General features: G+C 43.0%; 1 protein-coding gene across 15 annotated transcripts in view; it reads right to left on the minus strand.

The window, feature by feature from the left end:
* Positions 1-19,535, minus strand: part of ZNF652 (zinc finger protein 652) — a 71,910-nt gene that overhangs the window by 46,813 nt on the left and 5,562 nt on the right. Inside the window, exon 1 of one of the 15 annotated variants that reach the window (XM_089318131.1) lies at positions 17,439-17,577. The exons of the other annotated variants lie outside the window; for them this stretch is intronic. The gene's annotated coding sequence lies outside the window, so the exon portion shown is untranslated. Of the gene's footprint in view, positions 1-17,438; positions 17,578-19,535 lie in introns of those variants that run through there. 15 annotated transcript variants of the gene reach the window in all.

Here is a 19,535-nt window from a genome sequence, read left to right on the forward strand (position 1 = left end):
AGATTTTCACACAAGTTCCCATGGATGCACATTTTCCTCCCACTACATTTGGTAACATGTTTAAGGAATGTGGCTGCAGCAATCAAAGACAGTTTCGATCACAGAAACATTGTTCAAGTAATTGCTGTCTTCAATCCACCCCCCTCAAGAAACACATTTATCCAGAAAGCACAAAGTTTGTGTCAAACAAGTTTTAGTTTCTTTTGTAAGAGGTAACTGAGGCTGGGCTCACTGACTAAACTATGAACCAGAAGGGTCAGAGAGCAACAACTGGCTGGATACATGGCTACTATGTTCTGTTCTTAAGACAAAATCCAACCAAATACCAGATGACTTTTTTTTTTTTTTTTTTAAGATTTGTTTATCTGAAAGGCAGAGTCACAGAAAGAGAAAAGGAGAGAGAGAGATCTTCCATCTGCTGGTTCACTCCCCACATGGCCACAACAACCAGGGCTGGGCCAGGCTAAAGCCAGGAGCAAGGACCTTCTTCCAGGTCTCACACTTGGGTGCAGGGGCCCAAGTACTTGGCCATCCTCCACTGTGTTCCCAGGTGCATTAGTAGGGAGCTGGATCGGAAATGGAGCAGCCAGGACTCAAACCAGTGCCTACGTGGGATGTCAGCACTGCAGGCCCCACTTAACCTGCTGTGCCACGGCTTGGACCCCAGCCTTTCTTTTTCCTTCTTCTTTTTCTTCTTCTTTAGAAGTGAAGGTAGGGTGATGGGAAGGAGGTTATCGAGATTTTCTAGTTTTCTTTTGCAACAAACATGCATTATTTCTATAACACAGAAAACTAAATTGAAAAAATCTATCAAACCCACTCAGATCTAATGTCTGAGATCATTTATGCAAGGCTGATGAAAGGAAGCTGAGAAAACGCAAATATCACTTAGGAATATTTAAAATCTACACCAAGTCACACAGTCTCTGCAGACTCTTATTAACATTCACCAAGTGTTTACTGAGCACCTACTATGAACCAGATTCCACAGACAAAACTAGGGGAATGATAGGCGTGATCTGTGGTCTCAGGAGGCTTATAGGCTCGCCATTTGTCCTAGCTTGCTGGGCAAAGACCTGGTTTATACCAGTTTCTGTCCGAGTGATTGTTAACAATGCCCCTCTCATACATCTCATAGTGTAGACAGTAAATTATATGGTTACTCTATTAAAAAAAAAAAAAAAAACTACTATTCCTATAGGGTTACAAGTTTATAAAATGCACATAATTTCAAGGTTTTGTCTTTAACTTAATATTTTATTACATGAGTTACATGAGATTTTCCTACATTACAGAAAACCTTACTTTAGGCATTCATTTCACTTTGATATATACCTGTTAAATAATGAAATCAAAGATTTGCTTCAAAGCTGGTGCTGTGGCATAGTGGGTAAAGCTGCAGCCTGTGGCACTGGCATCCCATACAGACACTGGTTTGAGTCCCAGCTGCTCCATTTCTGATCCAGATTCCTGCTAGTGCACCTGGAAAGCAGAGGAAGGTGCACCTACGTGGGAGACCCTAAAGAAATTTCTGGCTTGGGCTTTCAATTGGCCCAATTTTGGCTGTTGAGGCCTTTTAGGGAGTGAACCAGCAGGTGGAAGGTCTGTCTAACTCTCTCTCTCTCTACAATTCTGCCTTTCAAATAAATAAATAAATAAATAAATCTTAAAAAAAATAAGGGAGTTGGGAAAAGCAAAAAATATCTCCAGAAATAAAAAAAAATGTTTCAATCAAAGAAACCAAATCTGATTTTATCACATCAAAATGTATACAAAGTGGGCATTTGTCCTAGCAGTTAAGACATGACTAGGACACCTCATTGCATACCAGAGTGCCTGGCTTCTGGTTCCAGCCCTGAGCCTAGTTCAGTATTGAGAACACAGTGTGGTTTCTAGGTACTGCCCACCGAACGTGAACAGGGCAGGAAAGGCAGAATAGGAGCCTGGAGTACGTCAGAATGGAAAGCAACGAAGTTATGAAAAGACCCCCAAGGTGCATCCAAAAGGATCAGAAACCAGCCTGCTAAGCTCCCAGGGAACCAAAGATGACTGAGCATCAACAAGGACTAACACACATCAGATATGCTTCATTCATCAGTCACCATTAGATGATGGTAAGAGAACCAACTCTTTAGAAAACTGGAGACAATCAAGCACCTCATTTGCCACTCCTATCAGATCTGCACTCTAGGGAAATGAGATCGCTGAGACTTCTTTTTGTAATAGTATTTCAGCTAACAACTGAAGAAGAAATAATAGCATTTTTCAATACCCAATGAACAGACACCCAATGATCTAGACAAAGTCATCAATGGGCTGATAACAATGGCAAACATGAATCAATCAGCACTGTCTCCTGGTTGAGTTATATACCACCTCCTATAAAATGATGTCGTGGAGCCAGTGCTGTGGTGTAGTGGGTAAAGCCACCGCCTGCAGTTTCGGCATCCAATAAGGGCACCAGTTTGAGTCTCAGCTGCTCCACTTCCGATCCAGCTCTCTGCTATGGCCTGGGAAAGCAGTGCAAGATGGTCCAAGTTCTTGGGCCCCTGTACCCTCATGGGAAATCCAGAAGAAGCTCCTGGTTTCAGATTGGCACAGCTCCGCTGTCATGACTATCTGTAGAGTAAACCAGCAGACAGACAACCTCCCTCTTTCTCTCTCTGCCTCTGCCCTCTGTAACTCTGCCTTTCAAATAAATAAATCTTTAAAAAAAAAAGTCACCCCATGCTTACAAAAAAAAAAGAAACCTTAATATTACCAAGTGTATGGACCTATAACCCATTTAATAGGAAATAAGAGAGACTTCAGAATATGTCAAATGACACTAAGCGGATGCAATGAACAATAATCAGACTAAGGGAAGATACACAACAAGTGATTTAGAGTCTTTTAAAAAAAACCTGCAGGGTGCGGGGAAAGAGAAAGAGGATAAACATGAACTTACAGATCTAAAGAGACTTTACAGACAATTAACTACTCTTCTTGGAACCCTAATTCAAACAAACTGAAAAACAATTATGAGTCAACTAGGAAACTGAACACTGAACACAACACTCTTCAAGAAATGTTTTAGTGTAACAATGTTGTAATTTTTTTTAAAGAGAATTCTTATAAATAATATAATGGCTGGAATTGCTTTAAAATAATGGGGGAGGGATGGCAGGGCAGGTGTAGCTAAGTGCAGTGGGAGTGGATAAACTGACTCCATTTTTTAAAAAAATTTATTGCAATTTTTAAAAAGATCTATTTTTAATTCAAAAGACAAAGTGAAAGAGAGGGAGAGACAGATAAGAAGGAGGAGCAAGCGAGAGCAAGAGAGAATCTTTCATCTACTTGTTCACTCCTCAAATGACTGCAATAGCCAGAGCTAGGAAAGGCCAAAGCCAGGAGTCAGAAACTCCATCTGGGTCTTTCATGTGAGCGGCAAGGACCCAAGTATTTGGGTCATCATCCACTGCCTCTCAGGTGCATTAGTAGGAAGCTAGATCAGAAACTCAGAATAAGAGTCGGTTCTGTGGCATAGCAGGTTAAGCTGCCACCTGCAACACTGGCATCCCATATGGGTGCCAGTTCCTGTCCCAGCTGCTCAACTTCCAATCCAGCTCCCTGTAATGTGCCTGGGAAAGCAGCCAAAGGTGGTCCCTGCCACCCACGTGGAAGACCCACGTGGAAGAACTCCTGGCTCCCAGCTTCTGCCCAGTCCAGCCCTGGACCATTTGGAGAGTGAAGCAGCAGATGGAAAATCTTTCTCCCTCTAACTCTGCTTTTCCAATACTTGCATACATACATACTTGCAAAAATAGCTCAGAGTAACCAGGATGCAAAGCAGTTACTCTGACATGGGCTCTGGGTGTCCTAAGTGGTAGCTTAACCATTCGGGCCATTCCTGTCCCTAACTCCATTTACTGATAACTGCTGGTATGTAAGATCATCATATCTGTACTTCTCTCTTTACTTTTTTATATTTGAGAATTTTAATAATTAAGAATGTTTTTTTCAGAAGCAATTATTACTTTACTTGAAAGATAAAAAATATTGTGATTTAGAAACATAAGGGACACCTTGGGAGCAGACATCATGGCACAATGCTAAGTCTCCACTTGGGGCTCCTGCACCCCGTATCAGAGTGGATTCAAAATTACAATGAAATCTATAGTACTCTTGACATGATTAAAGAATCAGAGAAAATGAATTAAAAATTTTAAAATTTTCATGTTATGACTATATTTGATCTTTTTTATATATGTGTCAGATTGCGAAGAACAATAAAAGCAATATGGTCTATTTCTGATTTTTTTTTTATTTAATTTTTTGACAGGCAGAGTTAGACAGTGAGAGACAGAGAGAAAGGTCTTCCTTCCGTTAGTTTACCCCCACAAATGGCTGCCACAGCCAGCACGCTGTGCCAATCCAAAGCCAGGAGCCAGGTGTTTCCTCTTGGTCTCCCATGCAGGTGCAGAGCCCAAGCACTTGGGACATCCTCCACTGCCTTTCCAGGCCACAGCAGAGAGCTGGCCTGGAAGAGGAGCAACCAGGACAGAATCCGGTGCCCCAACTGGGACTAGAACCCGGGGTGCCGGTGCCGTAGCCAGAGGATTAGCCTAGTGAGCCGCGGCGCCAGCCTGTTTCTGATTTAATAAAACGTTAATCCCTAATATGCTTATATACTGTGATTAAAGGTATAAAACAAAAATGAGGGGCAGTCATTTGACCTAACAGTTAAGCCACAGGTTATGACACCTGTATTCCATATCAGAGGGCCTGGGTTCAAATCGCAATTATGACACAAATTCAGCTTCCTATTAATGCACACTATGGGAGCAGCAGATGATAGCTTAAGTACTTGGGTCCCAGCTACCTATATGGTAGACCCAAATTCAGTTCTGGCTCCCAGTTTCAGCCTGGCCTAATTAAAGCTAGGGAGGGAACCCTCATATGAGAGTGCTATCACTCTCTCCTCTCTTCCCCACCAAGATGGCAGAAAATTATATGTAATATATCAGCAGGAGAACCCACATAACACTACTTTAATACTGGCTCCTGCTGGTAAAACACTGGCTGTAACCTTGAGCAATACAGATCTAAAACTCTGCCAGTAGTACATTTACTTAGTTCTACTTGAAGAGAAAAGCAGTTGGGTTCAGTTTATTCTGTCCTAGAAAAAATTTAAAAACTAAATAGTGGGGCCAGTGCTGTGGCATAATGAGTTAAGCCTCCACCTGAGGCACTGGCTCTAGTTCTAGCTGCTTCCCCGCTAATGACCTGGGAAAGCAATAGAGGATGGCCCAAGTACTTGGACCCAGGGACTGACATGGAAGACCTGGAGGAAGCTCCTGGCTTCCGATCAGCTCAGCTCCAGTCATTGCCACCATTTGGGAAGTGGACCAGTGGATGGAAGACCTTTGTCTCTATCTCTCCTTCTCTCTTCCTGTAACTCTACCTCTCAAATAAATAAAAATAAAATCTTAAAAAAAAAAAAAACCTAAATAGTGTGGTGTGTATCAGTGGTTACTGTCTGTAAGAAAGGTTGCACTCTAATCCTAAGTGGTAATCTACTAGTCAAATTGCTTTACTTCTAATATGATTTTTATATTCTCTTTGCCTCACAAATAAAATGGCAAAAAAAAAAAACTTTTTAAAATCAGATGTAAGGTGTGGTGGGTAAAATGGCTGCCTGCAATGCCAGCATTCCATATAGGTGGGACCTAGCTATTCCACTTCCAATCCAGCTCCCTCCTAATATGCCTGGGAAGGCAGCAGAAGATGGCTCAAGTGATGGTCCCCTGCACCCATGTGGGAGACTGAATGAAGCTCCTGGCTCCTGGCTGCAGCTTAGCTCAGCCCCAGCTGTTGAAGTCATCCTGGGAGTGAATCAGCAGGTGGAAGATCTCGATATCTCTCTCTCTCTCTCTCTAGTTCTGCCTCTCTCTTTTTTTTTTTTAAAGATTTATTTATTCAAAAGTTAGAGTTACACAGAGAGAGAAAGAGAGAGACAGAAAGGCCTTCCATCCGCTGGTTCACTCCCCAACTGGCTGCAACGGAGCTGCGTCGATCCTAAGACAGGAGCTTCTTCTGGGTCTCCCACGGGGGTGCAGGGGCCCAAGGACCTGGGCCATCTTCTACTGCTTTCCCAGGTAATAGCAGAGAGCTGGATCAGAAGTGGAGCAGCTGAGACTCGAATCAGCGCCCTTATGGGATGCTGGCACAGCAGGCAGCAGCTTTACCGGCTATGCCACAGAGCCAGCCCCAACTCTGCCTTTCAAATAGATATTAAAAAAGAAAAAAAAAAAAAAAAAAAAAGCCGGAGCCGCAGCTCACTAGGCTAATCCTCTGCCTTGCGGCACCGGCACACCAGGTTCCAGTCCTGGTTGGGGCGCCGGATTCTGTCCCGGTTGCCCCTCTTCCAGGCCAGCTCTCTGTTGTGGCCAGGGAATGCAGTGGAGGATGGCCCAAGTGCTTGGGCCCTGCACCCCATAGGAGACCAGGAGAAGTACCTGGCTCCTGGCTCCTGCCATCGGATCAAGCGCGGTGCGCCGGCTGCAGCGCGCTGGCCGTGGCGGCCATTGGAGGGTGAACCAATGGCAAAGGAAGACCTTTCTCTCTGTCTCTCTCTCTCACTGTCCACTCTGCCTGTAAAAAAAAAAAAAAAGAAAAAGAAAAAAGAAAAAAGAAAAAGAAAAAAAAAGAAAGAAAGAAAAAGAAAAAACCAGAAAGAAAAAAAAAAAAAAAAAACAAAACAGGAGCCAGTGCTGTGGTGCAGCGGGTAAAGTCACTGCCTGTGACACCTGACATTCCATATGGGTGCCGATTCAAGTCCTGGCTGCTTCACTTCCAATCCAGCTCTCTGCTATGGCCTGGGAAAGCAGCAGAAGATGGCCCAAGTCCTTGGGTCCCTGCACCCACATGGGAGACCCGGAAGAAGCTCCTGGTTCCTGTCTTCAGATGGCACAGTTCCAGCCGTTGTGGCCATCTGGGGAGTGAACCAGCAAATGGAAGACCTCTCTCTCTCTGTAACTCTGCCTTTCAAATAAATAAAATGAACCTTTAAAAAACAAAAACAAACCAGCTACTGGTTTTAACCTATTTTCTGGTCCAGTCTATGAAGATCCCAAATGAGGCAGTTGTAGTTTGAGTGGCTCACTTTTGGCTAAGTTCCATTGCTCAAAACTGCCCTCTGCTCCAACTGCTCACACAACCCCCCAGCTTAGGTCCTAATCTCCTCATGTTCAGACTATTAACAACAGCCGTCCTGCCGCTCTCTCTTTTTTTTTTTTTTTTTGGAATTACTTTATTATTTGAAAGACAGAGTTACAGAAAGAGAGATGTCTTTCATTCTGCTGGTTCACTCCCCAAATGACCACACGGCCAGAGCTGAGCTGTTCCAAAACCAGGAGCTTCTTCTGGGTCTCCCACTCCAGTGCAGGAGCCCAAGAAGTTGGGCCATCTTCTGCTGCTTTCCCAGGCCATCCAGAGAGCTGAATCGTAAGTGGAACAGTCAAGATTCAAACCTGTGCCCATATGGGATGCCCACACTGCAGGGTGGGGCTTTAACCTGTTGCACCACAGCACCAGCCCCGATCTGCCTCTCTCTTTTTCAAACCACCCTACACAGAGATCTTCTAAAATAAATTGTCCTAAAGAATCTGGATCATGTAACTCCCTAGCTACAAAATTTTCAGTTTCTAGAGCCTTGGAAAAAAGCACAACTCCTTCATAAAGAATTCAAAAGCCCTTCACTAAGCGAGCCCAGAGGGCTTTTCCACTTGGGCCTCCCAAACCTCTCCCCTACCTAACTTACTCATGGTATTTGTCAAATTCATCTAGACTTTTCCCACCTCCTTCCTTCTGTCCACAATACTCCCTCTGGCCCTCCACCACTACCATAAAATTCTAGTCTCTTTTTTTTTTTTTGACAGGCAGAGTGGACAGTGAGAGAGAGAGACAGAGAGAAAGGTCTTCCTTTGCCGTTGATTCACCCTCCAATGGCCACCATGGCTGGCGCGCTGCAGCCGGCGCACCGCGCTTGATCCGATGGCAGGAGCCAGGTACTTATCCTGGTCTCCCATGGGGTGCACGGCCCAAGCACTTGGGCCATCCTCCACTGCCGTCCCGGACCACAGCAGAGAGCTGGCCTGGAAGAGGGGCAACCGGGAAAGAATCCGGCGCCCCAACCGGGACTAGAACCCGGTGTGCTGGCGCCGCAAGGCGGAGGATTAGCCTATTGAGCTGCAGTGCCAGCCTCTAGTCATCTTTCAAGCTCTTGCTTAAATGCCCCTTTTCCTTGAAGCTTTCCCTGGCCACCTGGTAAGAAGGGATTTCTCCTTCTCCTAACCATCTGTAACACAAGGCCACTCACCTAACACACAACATCTTGATTGCAACTTTTTTTTTTTTTTTTTAATTTTATCTCTCCCCACTACAATCTCTTTGAGGGAAAGAAAAGAAATCTACCCTACCCTGTGGCACCTAATGTGATGCTCTTCACACTGGTGCTCCCTGGACACCTGCAAAGTCAGGACAGGTTTGCTCAGGCCATTAGTTTAAAGGATATAGGTGACACATGCTCTACTTCTTCCCTCTTCTTTGTACTTCCAATTTAATGTGGTTTTCATGGAATGCCAAGTTACTGAACACGCTTTTGTTTCCTAGAATGCTTAAGAAGATTTTTTTTTCTTTAAAAATATGTCGTATGCTAATGGAAGGAATTTTTAAGAATTCCCTCTAAGCCAGGAGTAAAACTGATTTTTAAAAGCCTCATCTACTTGACATTGCCAATTCCATCCTCCCGTGCCATTAACTAAATTGTTTCAAGGAACGGTTCAAATCAATAAAGTGAGGGACTGGCATTGTGGCACAGTGTGCTAAGCTGCCACTGGTGATGCCAGCACCCCATATGAGCACAGGTTCGAGTCCTGTGGCTGCTCCACCTCCAATCCAGCTCCCTGCTAATGCAGCTGGGAAGGCAGCAGAAGATGGCCCAAGTGTTTGGGCCCCTTCACCCATATGGGAGACCAGGATGAAGTTCCTGGCTCCTGGTTTCAATTTGGCCCAGCCCTAGCTATTGCAGCCATTTGGTGAGTGAACCAGGACCGAAGATCTCAATCTAACTCAGCCTTTTAAATAAATAAAAACAGATCTTTTTTAAAAAAATTATTTTAATCAATTAATTAATACAGTAAGCCTGGGTGCCACGGTTTGCCTTGGGAGGGATTCTTGACAGCAGCAGTGTGGAGTGAAAGCCACCCATGTCCTGTCCTGTCCACAATGGTATTCTACCTCAAGGCCAGCACTTGTTTTCTTCGAGAACCCTTAAATACTTCAAGTTCCTAACAGACAGCCAAACCATCTAGCAAAGAGATTCCTGACTACCAGTCTCCATTAACAGTTTCTTTCCTGATCAACACAAGCCGGCTATTGTCCATGTGCTCCTGGACACAGGGGCCTGCCGTCACCTTGAAGAGGGTACCACTGTGCAAGCAATACACTCATTGATGTTATAAATCACGTTTCTGCATGGAACACAAGACAGCTGGGGAGAAGCTCCTCGGCCCTACCTTAAAATGGCCTAGGGCAGGACTGTGAATGTCAGAAGATAATTTTTAAAGATATTAATGTCAAAGATAACATTTGTTTAAATACAAAGATTAGATACATTATACATAGCACATACATATGTACAACATATGTTCTGACTAAAATTAATTTATCTATGAACAGACAGCCAAGCTGAAGTGTAGAGTTCTTCCAAACAGAAAACAGATTATCAGCTGAAAAACTAGTGAAACCTGAATTGAAATTTAGCTAGTCATAATAAACCAATGTTAGTTTCTTGGTCTTGAGAAACACACCATGGTTATGTAAGACTTAATCAATAGGGAAACAGAGCGAGAGATACACAAGTACTCTCTGCAATTTTTCTGTAAATCTAGGATTATTCACATTTTAAAAATTTTAAAGGGAACTTACTGCAATAGCATAAACTGAATTATAATCACTTCAATTAAAACATTTTCTTTGAATTAAAAAAGGAGGCTACTTTATTAGTTTATTTTTCTCAAAAGTGAGTTTTTATTTAGCTGCATTTTTAGGCTTTGATATTTTTTAAACCTTCTCAGGTTTGCTTGGTAAAGACTATCAATTAGCAAATGGGCTTGGTTTTTCCACCAGAATCCATGTACAAACATGTGTGAATATGTTTTCTGGCATAAATCCCAAACCGACTAATGCCAAGATAACCTGGCTGACTTCTGACATTAACTGGCAAGGCTGATTAAGCTCTAACACCCTGAGAATATGGTAAAATCTTACTAAAGCAGTTCAGCACTCTTCTGACTGTGAGGTGTGCAGATTTTTGGACCCAACCATGGAAGAATTCACTAAGATAATAATGCCACAAGTATAAAAAGATGTGTGTGCAAGGACACCCAGTAAAACACTACTCATTATAACAAAAATACCTTGTTTTCTTCGAGAACCCTTAAATACTTCAAGTTCAATACACACAGACACAGGCGTACCAGGTAGCCATCCAAATGATGATACACATGTTCGTATTAACTGACACAGGCAATATGTTCACATGGAAAAATAAAGCTCACGAAGCCGGCGCCGCGGCTCACTAGGCTAATCCTCCGACTTGCGGCGCTGGCACACTGGGTTCTAGTCCCAGTCGGGGCGCCGGATTCTTTCCCGGTTGCCCCTCTTCCAGGCCAGCTCTCTGCTGTGGTCCGGGACGGCAGTGGAGGATGGCCCAAGTGCTTGGGCCGTGCACCCCATGGGAGACCAGGATAAGTACCTGGCTCCTGCCATTGGATCAGCGTGATGCGCCGGCCGCAGCGCACCAGCCGCGGCAGCCATTGGAGGGTGAACCAACAGCAAAGGAAGACCTTTCTCTCTGTCTCTCTAACTGTCCACTCTGCCTGTCAAAAAATAAAAAATAAAAATAAAAAAAAAATAAAGCTCACGAACACGTGAGAATGGGATCATGCAATCTCATGAGGCAAGACTATGATCACACGTGTATGTGTGTGTGCATTCAGACTGACAGATGTCTCCAGATAGCAGTAAAGGTATAAAAACGATACTTTTAATTCTTTCATATTTTTCTGTATTCCCTAAATATGTTTCCATTTTTATTTATTTATTCTCTTTTCATTTGAAAGGTGGAGAGACAGAGAAAGATCTTCCATCTGCTGATTTACTCCCCAAATGTCTGCAACAGCCTAGGCTGAACCAGGCTGAAGCCAGGAGTCCAGAACTCAATCTGGTTCTCCCATGCGGGTGGCAAGTAGCTGAGCCATCACCTGCTGCCTCCCAGTGTGCACATTACCTGCAAGTTGGACTGGAAGCAGAGGAGTTGGGATTCTAACGAGATGTGGGCATACCAAGCAGCATCTTTTATATATATTTCTTTGAAAGGCAGAGAGAGAAGGGAGGGTGGAGAGAAAGAGACAATGTTCCATCCACTGGTTCACTCCCCAAATGGTCACAACAACTGGGCTGGGCCAGGCTGAAGCCAGGAGCCAGGAGCTTCTTCGAGGTCTCCCACATGGGCGCAGGGGCCCAGGCACTTGGTTCATCCTCCCCTTCTTTCCCAGGTGCATTAGCAGGGAGCTGGATTGGAAGTGGAGCAACAGGGACTTGAAGTGACACACATATGGGATGCTGGTGCCATAGGCCATGGCTTGAACCTGCTGTACTACAGTACCAGCCCCCAAGCAGCATCTTAACTGCTATGCCAAAGGCCCATTCCTAACTAGTTTTAAAACAGACATATATAAAGGGCCCAGCGCTGAGGTGTAACAGGTTAAGCCTCAGCCTGCAGCACCAGCATTCCATATGGGCGCTGGTTTGAGTCCCAGGTACTCCACTTCTGATCCAGCTTCCTGCTAATCCACTTGGGAAAGCATGGAGAATGGTCCAAATCCTGGAGCCCCTGCATCCACATGGGAGACTAGGACAAAGCTCCTGGCTTTGGCCTCGTCCAGCACCAGCTGTTATAGTTTTTTGGGGCATGAATCAGTGGTTGGAAGATCTGTCTCTCCCCTTTTCTCTGCAACTCTGGCTTCCAAATAAATAATTCTTTTTAAAAATAGACATATATAATGTTTTTTAAGAAAAACAAGAAAGCTATTCTTTTTTGATGCTATATAAAAGCAATCTGCTTCACACCCAAATAAAACATTAAGGACAGCAACAATATATATATATTTTTAAAAAGTGTTATTCATTCATGACAAATGGAAAAATATTTGTAACGAGGGGATTTCAAAAAGTTTGTGGAAGGGCCAGCACTGTGGCTCAGTAGGCTAATCTTCCGCCTGCAGCACTGGCATCCCATATGGGCACCAGTTCGAGTCCCAGCTGAGATAAATCTGTTTTGGTGCAAAAATTTTTTTTAAATTCATGCATAGGTTTTTCATAATATATATTTTCAACAAACTTTTTGAAGTCCCCTGCTATTAAACATTGTGTAAATTATAACCCTTGAGAGTTAAAAAACAGGGGCCGGCGCTGTAGCACTATAGGTTAATCTACTGCCTGCAATGCCGGCATCCCATATGGATGCTGATTCTAGCCCCGGGCTGCTTCTCTTCCTCTCCAGCTCTCTGCTATGGCCTGGGAAAGCAGTGGAAGATGGCCTAAATGTTTGGGTCCTTGCACCTGTGTGGGAGACGTGGAAGAAGCTCCTGGTTCCTGGCTTTGGCTCGGCCCAGCTCTTGCAGTTGCGGCCATATGGGGAGTGAAACAGCGACGGAAGACCTTTCTCTCGGTCTCTACCTCTCTCTGTAACTCTTTCAAATAAATAAAATAAATTTAAAAAAAAAAAGAGTTACAAAAATATCAGCCATCTGCCAAAAGATTCTAGGTTGTCAATATCAACTACAACACTGGTTAAATAATTTTAGCTTTATAGCTATAACAGATAACATCGCAGTACTACTATGTTTAGTTCCAAAGGACAAACTTACAGTTTCAAATATCATTTTAGATGAATTACATTTATAAATATACATTCTGCTTAAAGAGGTTGTTCTTCAGCTGAGAAGATCAGTCAATTGATTTTTTTGCACAAATACAAACCTCTCCTCTACACTTATTACAATGCCTGAAATAAAAAATACCAGCAGTACTAAGACCTAACAAAGATGCACAATTCCAGCTTTTTGTATATTTTTTGATGGGGACAAAAAACAGCACATCCACTCTGGAAAATGGCCTGGAACTTTCTTATAAACACCCATACCATGTGACCTAGCAACTTCCCATCTAGATGTTACCCTCAAGAAATAAAAGCTTATGTTCACTAAGAAACCTGCCCGAGAATGTCTATAGTGACTCGGTTCATAATCACCAAAAACTGAAAACAATCCAAATGTCCTTCACATGATGAGCGATAAACAACCAGTGACGCGTCGGTACAATGGAGCATTACTTGGCACTTTAAAAAAAAAAAAAAAAAAATGAGCGACCAATTGTTGACACACACGCAGACTTGGGTGAAGTTCCCAGGTACTACTCCAAGTGAGAGAAGCCAGTCTCTAAGGGCCACATGCTGCATAGCTCTCTTCCATCTCTCCTGCAGAAGACCAAACCACAGCGACGGACGACAGACCAGTGGTGTGGGGGCTGGACAAGAGTAAAAATGCCAAGGGGGGGGCCCAACACTGTGGCATAGTGGGTAAAGCTGCCAGCAGTGCCGCCATCCCATATGAGTGCCGGCTCGAATCCCGGCTGCTCCACTTCCAATCCAGCTTTCTGCTGTGGCATGGGAAAGCAGTAGAAGAGGCCCAAGTCCTTGGGCCCCTGCACCCACGTGGGAGACCCAGAGGAAGCTCCTGGCTTCAGATCAACACAGCTCCAGCTGTTTCGGCCAACTGGGGAGTGAACCAGTGGATGGGAGACCTCTCTGTCTCTGCCTCTCCTCTCTCTGTATGTAACTCCGACTTTCAAATAATAAATAAATAAATCTTAAAAAAAAATAAAAGAATGCAAGGGACAGCAGGAGGTGTTTTTTTTGGGTGTAGAACTGTTCTGGATCCTAATTGTGGTGTTGGCTACACAACTCTAAACACGCATTGACAGCCACAGACTTGTACACACATCAAAATGCCGACTTCACTGTACATTAAGTCTCTTACTTCTAAAAGCCAGAAATACTTAGGTATTAATTTTAAAATTAATTTTCCAATTAGTCAAATAAAATAGCTTAATGGGTCTGTGCTTAAAAAAAATTCCAATGTCAAGAAAAGAACACATTCAACTTGGCAAATTGACATAACCTCACTTTGTCTAAATTTTCCTGCTGGTAAAATGAGGATAATAACATCTACCTCAAAGGGTTACGTGATGAGTTAGTGGTAAACACCATGCAAGGGCTTGTTAAGTAGCACATGCATACACATGGCACACACAACTTTGGGTACAAAAAGGAAACACAATTTGAGCAGGGCAACCAGGAAGTTCGTCCTTCCAGGAGACCAGGTTCTGATCATGGTTTTCAGCCGTCTCTGAAATGCAGCTCAAGTCCAGGGTCTGATCTTCACACAGACGTGACCCTTTACTCTGAGCCCTTGCTGTAGTTTTATTCTGCAACTGCTCTACCCATGTAGATTATTGTTTAAACCAGGCTCTGAGTCAAAGGAAGCTACACTACTCTTTCTACATATTCATCAGTCCTCTCTGTCTTGCCTAACATAATAAACAGGTAACTGTGTGCAGACGTGTGTTAAGCAATAGTAGGTGTCCCACCTCTGAGGAGACCAGAGCCTTAAGTGTTAGGCAAAATGGGATCCAAGCTTAACCCTTTCTAGATTTTTAAGAATTACCCCTCTCTCAGGAACAAGTAAGATCACAAACACAGCGACTGTCTTCATGCCACTCTTCCTAGCTTTCTACTTCAAATCCCTACCTCTGAGCATGGCTTTTACCACTCCCCTCCACTCTGTTTAATCCAGTAAGCCTTCTCTTCAGCATCTATTTCAAGGAAACACTTTTTGTGAAGCACTATTTAGGGCAGTGGTTCTTAAATCTACCTGTCCCAACTCAATGTTTCTAAATCCAATAGAACAGAGTAAAAACCAACCGGCTACCTCACGGCTAGTAAGGCTGGGTGCTGTTTCATGAAGCTTTTGCTTCAGGTGTGGGTGTGGGTGTGGACAGGAGGGAAGAGGTGTGGGCACGCAGGCGTGGCTCCGCACTGTGGATCATGGTCAAAAAGTTTGAGAAATACTGCTGGAGGCAACTAAATAAACAGCAGTTCTCAACTGGGAACAACGCAACCCTACAACAGTCAGCTTCCGTGGACGTGGCTTTTAGTGTTCAGTGCAGCTACTGGCTTGAAGAGACTTAAATCATCTTTAAATAAAAAAAAAAAAAGTCTGACTTCCCATATGAGGTAGCAAAAGCATTCGGGCAAGACTGGAAGGCAGAGCAAACCTCTTTTGGAAGCTGACTACAATATCTGACAAGGTAGAAATGGACGTACACATGTTTATTTCTTTGTCACAACCTGACAGGAAGAAACCTGCCATTTGAAATTAGGTAAGTTTTTTCTACTACATATGTAATTTCCAAAATCCAACATTTTATCACTTGGAAATATTTTTTGAAACTTATCAAATTATATAAGATTTTAAAAAATTGTACATCAAATAATGAAATATTTCTCTAGGGGCAAAGCAAGATACACATTAGAAACAGAAATAAAGATTTCTCTGCTTTTAAGAAGTTATAGCTCTCAGTCTTTGCTATGTAGTATCTATAAAGACTTTTGTGAATAACCTTTGGAATAAAAGCTGCATTCCAAAATAATTTGGCTTTATAAACTAGGAGACTATAAAAAAGCCCATTAAAATTATTTATCCACTGAAACTTATACTGAGGTCTTCATATTTAACTAACATGATTTATAAAATTACCTAGTTTATTTCTTCTCGAAAGTAGGTTAAGCGGGGCAGGTGCTGGGGCGTAAAGAGTAAAGCCACCTCCTTCAGTGCCGGCATCCCATGTGGGCGCCGGTTCGAGTCCCGGCTACTCCACTTCCCATCCAGCTCCCTGCTGTGGCCTGGGAAAGCAGTAGAAGATGGCCCAAGTCCTTAGGCTCCTGGACCCATGTGGGAGACCTGATAGAAGCTCCTGGCTTCAGCTCTGGCTGTTGCAGTCATTCGGAGAGTAAACCAGTCGAATGGAAGACCTCTCTCTCTCTCTTTGGCTCTACCTCTCTTTGTAACTCTTTCAAATAAACAAAATAAATTTTTAAAAAATTAAAGGAAATTTTTTTGATCAAATGCAGTATTTAATAGAAACAGTGGTGTCTGAGTAGTGACTAAAGTGCATGGCCAAATTACATTCTATTAATCAACTGGTTGACAATTCTACCAAATTCCAAAAGTATTCAAAACAAGTCTAACTATATGTAAGTTTTTCATGTTGCTGTTTAGAACCTTGGAGTTCCAAAAAGTTTAAATACATGGCATCTATAAAACTTGTATTAAATTGGGGCCAGCGCTGTGGCCTAGTAGGCTAAGCCTATGCCTGTACGAAGGCATCCCACATGGGCACTGGTTCGAGTCCCAGCTCTTCCATTTCCAATTCAGCTCTGCTATGGCCTGGGAAAGCACTGGAAGATGGCTCAATGGCTTGGGCCTCTGCACCAGCGTGGGAGACCTGGAAGAAGCTCCTGGCTTCGGATCAGCCCACTTTGGGTTGTTGCGGTCATTTGGGGAGTGAACCAGCAGATGACCCCCCCCAACTCCTCTCTCTCTCTCTCTCTGTAACTCTACCTCTCAAATAAATAAAAAAATCTTAAAACAAGAAGTGTATTAGATAAAAATTTTTTAATGATTAGCCATGCAGGAAAGGTAGTAAAAGAACTATTTAGCAGTTACAAAAACCTTATTATATTGGTTATAATTATTTTTAAAGGAATTTTCCATCAATTTAACCTTCTTTATTTAAAAATAAAAAATACAAGGTTTGGTCTTGGTCTTTGGAATTCTAATATTGTGAAAAATCTTTGAGAATATACTGATAATAAGGTTTAAAACTATTTTGCACCACTAATTATTTCAGTATTTAATTTCAAATAGGACATTGCAGTTTTCTTGTGGGGGCAACATTCTAAATTGTTTTTTAGATTAATAGATATACACTGTCAAAATTTTTAAGAATTTATAGTGGACAAAGTAATATTACTCAGAGACAAAAACCAGAAACAACCCGAATTTTCAGTGATGGCAGAATGGACAATTATAATTTAAAAGTATAAATAAATTATAAAACATGCACATGACTAGTTTCATGAATAACTAGTTCTGTTGGTTGTGTATATGAGAGTAACTGTTGTCATACACAACAACCTGGATGAATCTGATAAGCATCATTCCGAGCTCACACAGCCAGATATGAGTGAGTACACACTGTAGTCCACTTACACAAAGTTCCACAACGTAGGAAACACTACTTTGTGACGGCAGAACTCAGGACAGTGGAGGCCGTGGCAGAGCAGTCACAGGGAAAGCAGGTGAGAGGCTTCTGGGATTGTAAGGGTCCATTTGCTGTGCTGGGTGCTGATGACACAGACAGAATTGCCTGAACTGCATACCTCTGATTTCCCTACTTTTCTATTTGTACTTTAATCAAAAATTTACTTAAAAAAATACAGTGAAGCCTCTCCTGTCAATCCAGCTTCCAACCACCCAATTCATCCCTCAAGAGACAACTAATACTACAAGTTTCTTATGGAACTAATAATTTCTTATAGTCACTTTCCCACCATACAAACAACAGCACATGCCACACACTGCCCAGTAGCTTTTTCCTTAACACTAGAGTTTATAGATTTTTTTCCATAGCAATATAGTTTCCTCATCTTTTTTTGCAGATATATAACATTTATTCTGTTGTATGAATATACACCAACTTAACTAATACTATACTGACAGACATTCAGGTTATTTCCAAAGTTTTGATGATTTAATTTTAATTTAAATGACTCAGTATGCTAAAAGGAAAAATGTGGGGCTCTCTGCAATGATGAACTTTCAGAAGCAAGGTAATTTCAAACTCCAGCTCTAGCAGTACATTAACACAGGAAAAGTCCCTGGCTATCCCTGTCTTGGTATTAAGAGGAAAACAGGGCCGGCGCCGCGGCTCACTAGGCTAATCCTCCGCCTAGCGGCGCCGGCACACCGGGTTCTAGTCCCGGTTGGGGCGCCGGATTCTGTCCCGGTTGCCCCTCTTCCAGGCCAGCCCTCTGCTGTGGCCAGGGAGTGCAGTGGAGGATGGCCCAGGTGCTTGGGCCCTGCACCCCATGGGAGACCAGGAAAAGCACCTGGCTCCTGGCTCCTGCCATCGGATCAGCGCGGTGCGCCGGCCGCAGCGCGCCGGCCGAGGCGGCCATTGGAGGGTGAACCAACGGCAAAGGAAGACCTTTCTCTCTGTCTCTCTCTCTCTCACTGTCCACTCTGCCTGTCAAAAAAAAAAAAAAAAAAAAAAAAAAAGAGGAAAACATACAGATTTTTTTCATAAAATTTAGATCACAAACTCTCTCCCCTCCAAAACAAAATGAAAACACAACTTCATCGCATTTTGTAAGTGTTCAAAGGCTCCTACTATTACTTTAGATACATGAAAATGAAACATTCAAAAGGGCAAAAACAATTCATCAGGGCCTAGTTACACTGGTTAAGTCTTCTCATTCTGTAGGCCGCACAGTGTAAGAAGCTGTGTTCCACTGAATCCCCAAAACAATCAAAATTTCAAAGCTGAAAAGCATAAATGTTATTAGAGACAAAACCACCTGACACTGCATATCCTTCCTTAACCTGGCAGAGTCATAACCCTCTGTCAGCACACGCACAGCAAAGAGCAAGGAACCAGGCTGTGCACACATTCTTTCCCACCTCTTCTCGATCAACAGCCCCTGCTCACCACATACTCACTGGTCTGTCCAAAAAAAAAAAAAAAAAACCTGGCTGAAGCCACCAGCTATCTGCCAGGGGTGGGGAATTTTTTTTTCCGCCAAGGACCATTTATAACGTCATTCACTGGCCATACAAAATTATCAACTAAAAAATGGGCCTGCTCTAGATGTACTGAATTTCAAGTCCTGCCTGCAACTGCATTGGCAGGGCTAGGTCAAATGATTTTGCGAGCCGTGTGGGCCCGCAGGCCGGGTGCTCCCCACCCCCACCCCACCCCAGTCAGCTTCGCCATCTGACTTCAGTGACCCAGGAGAAAGAATAGTTAAAAAGAAAATAGCACTCTTTCCACAAAGAGAAAGTTTTACTCAGCAAAATGTATTGTAGTTGAGGGAAAAAACACTAACTTAATCACTTAAATTTTGTTTGTTAAGCACTAATAACATTATGGAGCTGTTATTATTACACATTCTGGTCAAGATTAAGTTTTTTCAGGTGTACCACAAAATCTACAGCAAGTAAAAGACCACTATTTGCCAATCTCTCCTTATCAGCAATCCAACATTAACAACTTATGGCCCCTCCCGTAGCTCGAAAATAAGACAGTGA

This window comes from Oryctolagus cuniculus, chromosome 17 (genome assembly GCF_051225735.1).
Source record: "Oryctolagus cuniculus isolate XC-2025 breed Fujian yellow rabbit chromosome 17, ASM5122573v1, whole genome shotgun sequence".
NCBI classification, from domain to species: Eukaryota; Metazoa; Chordata; class Mammalia; order Lagomorpha; family Leporidae; genus Oryctolagus; species Oryctolagus cuniculus.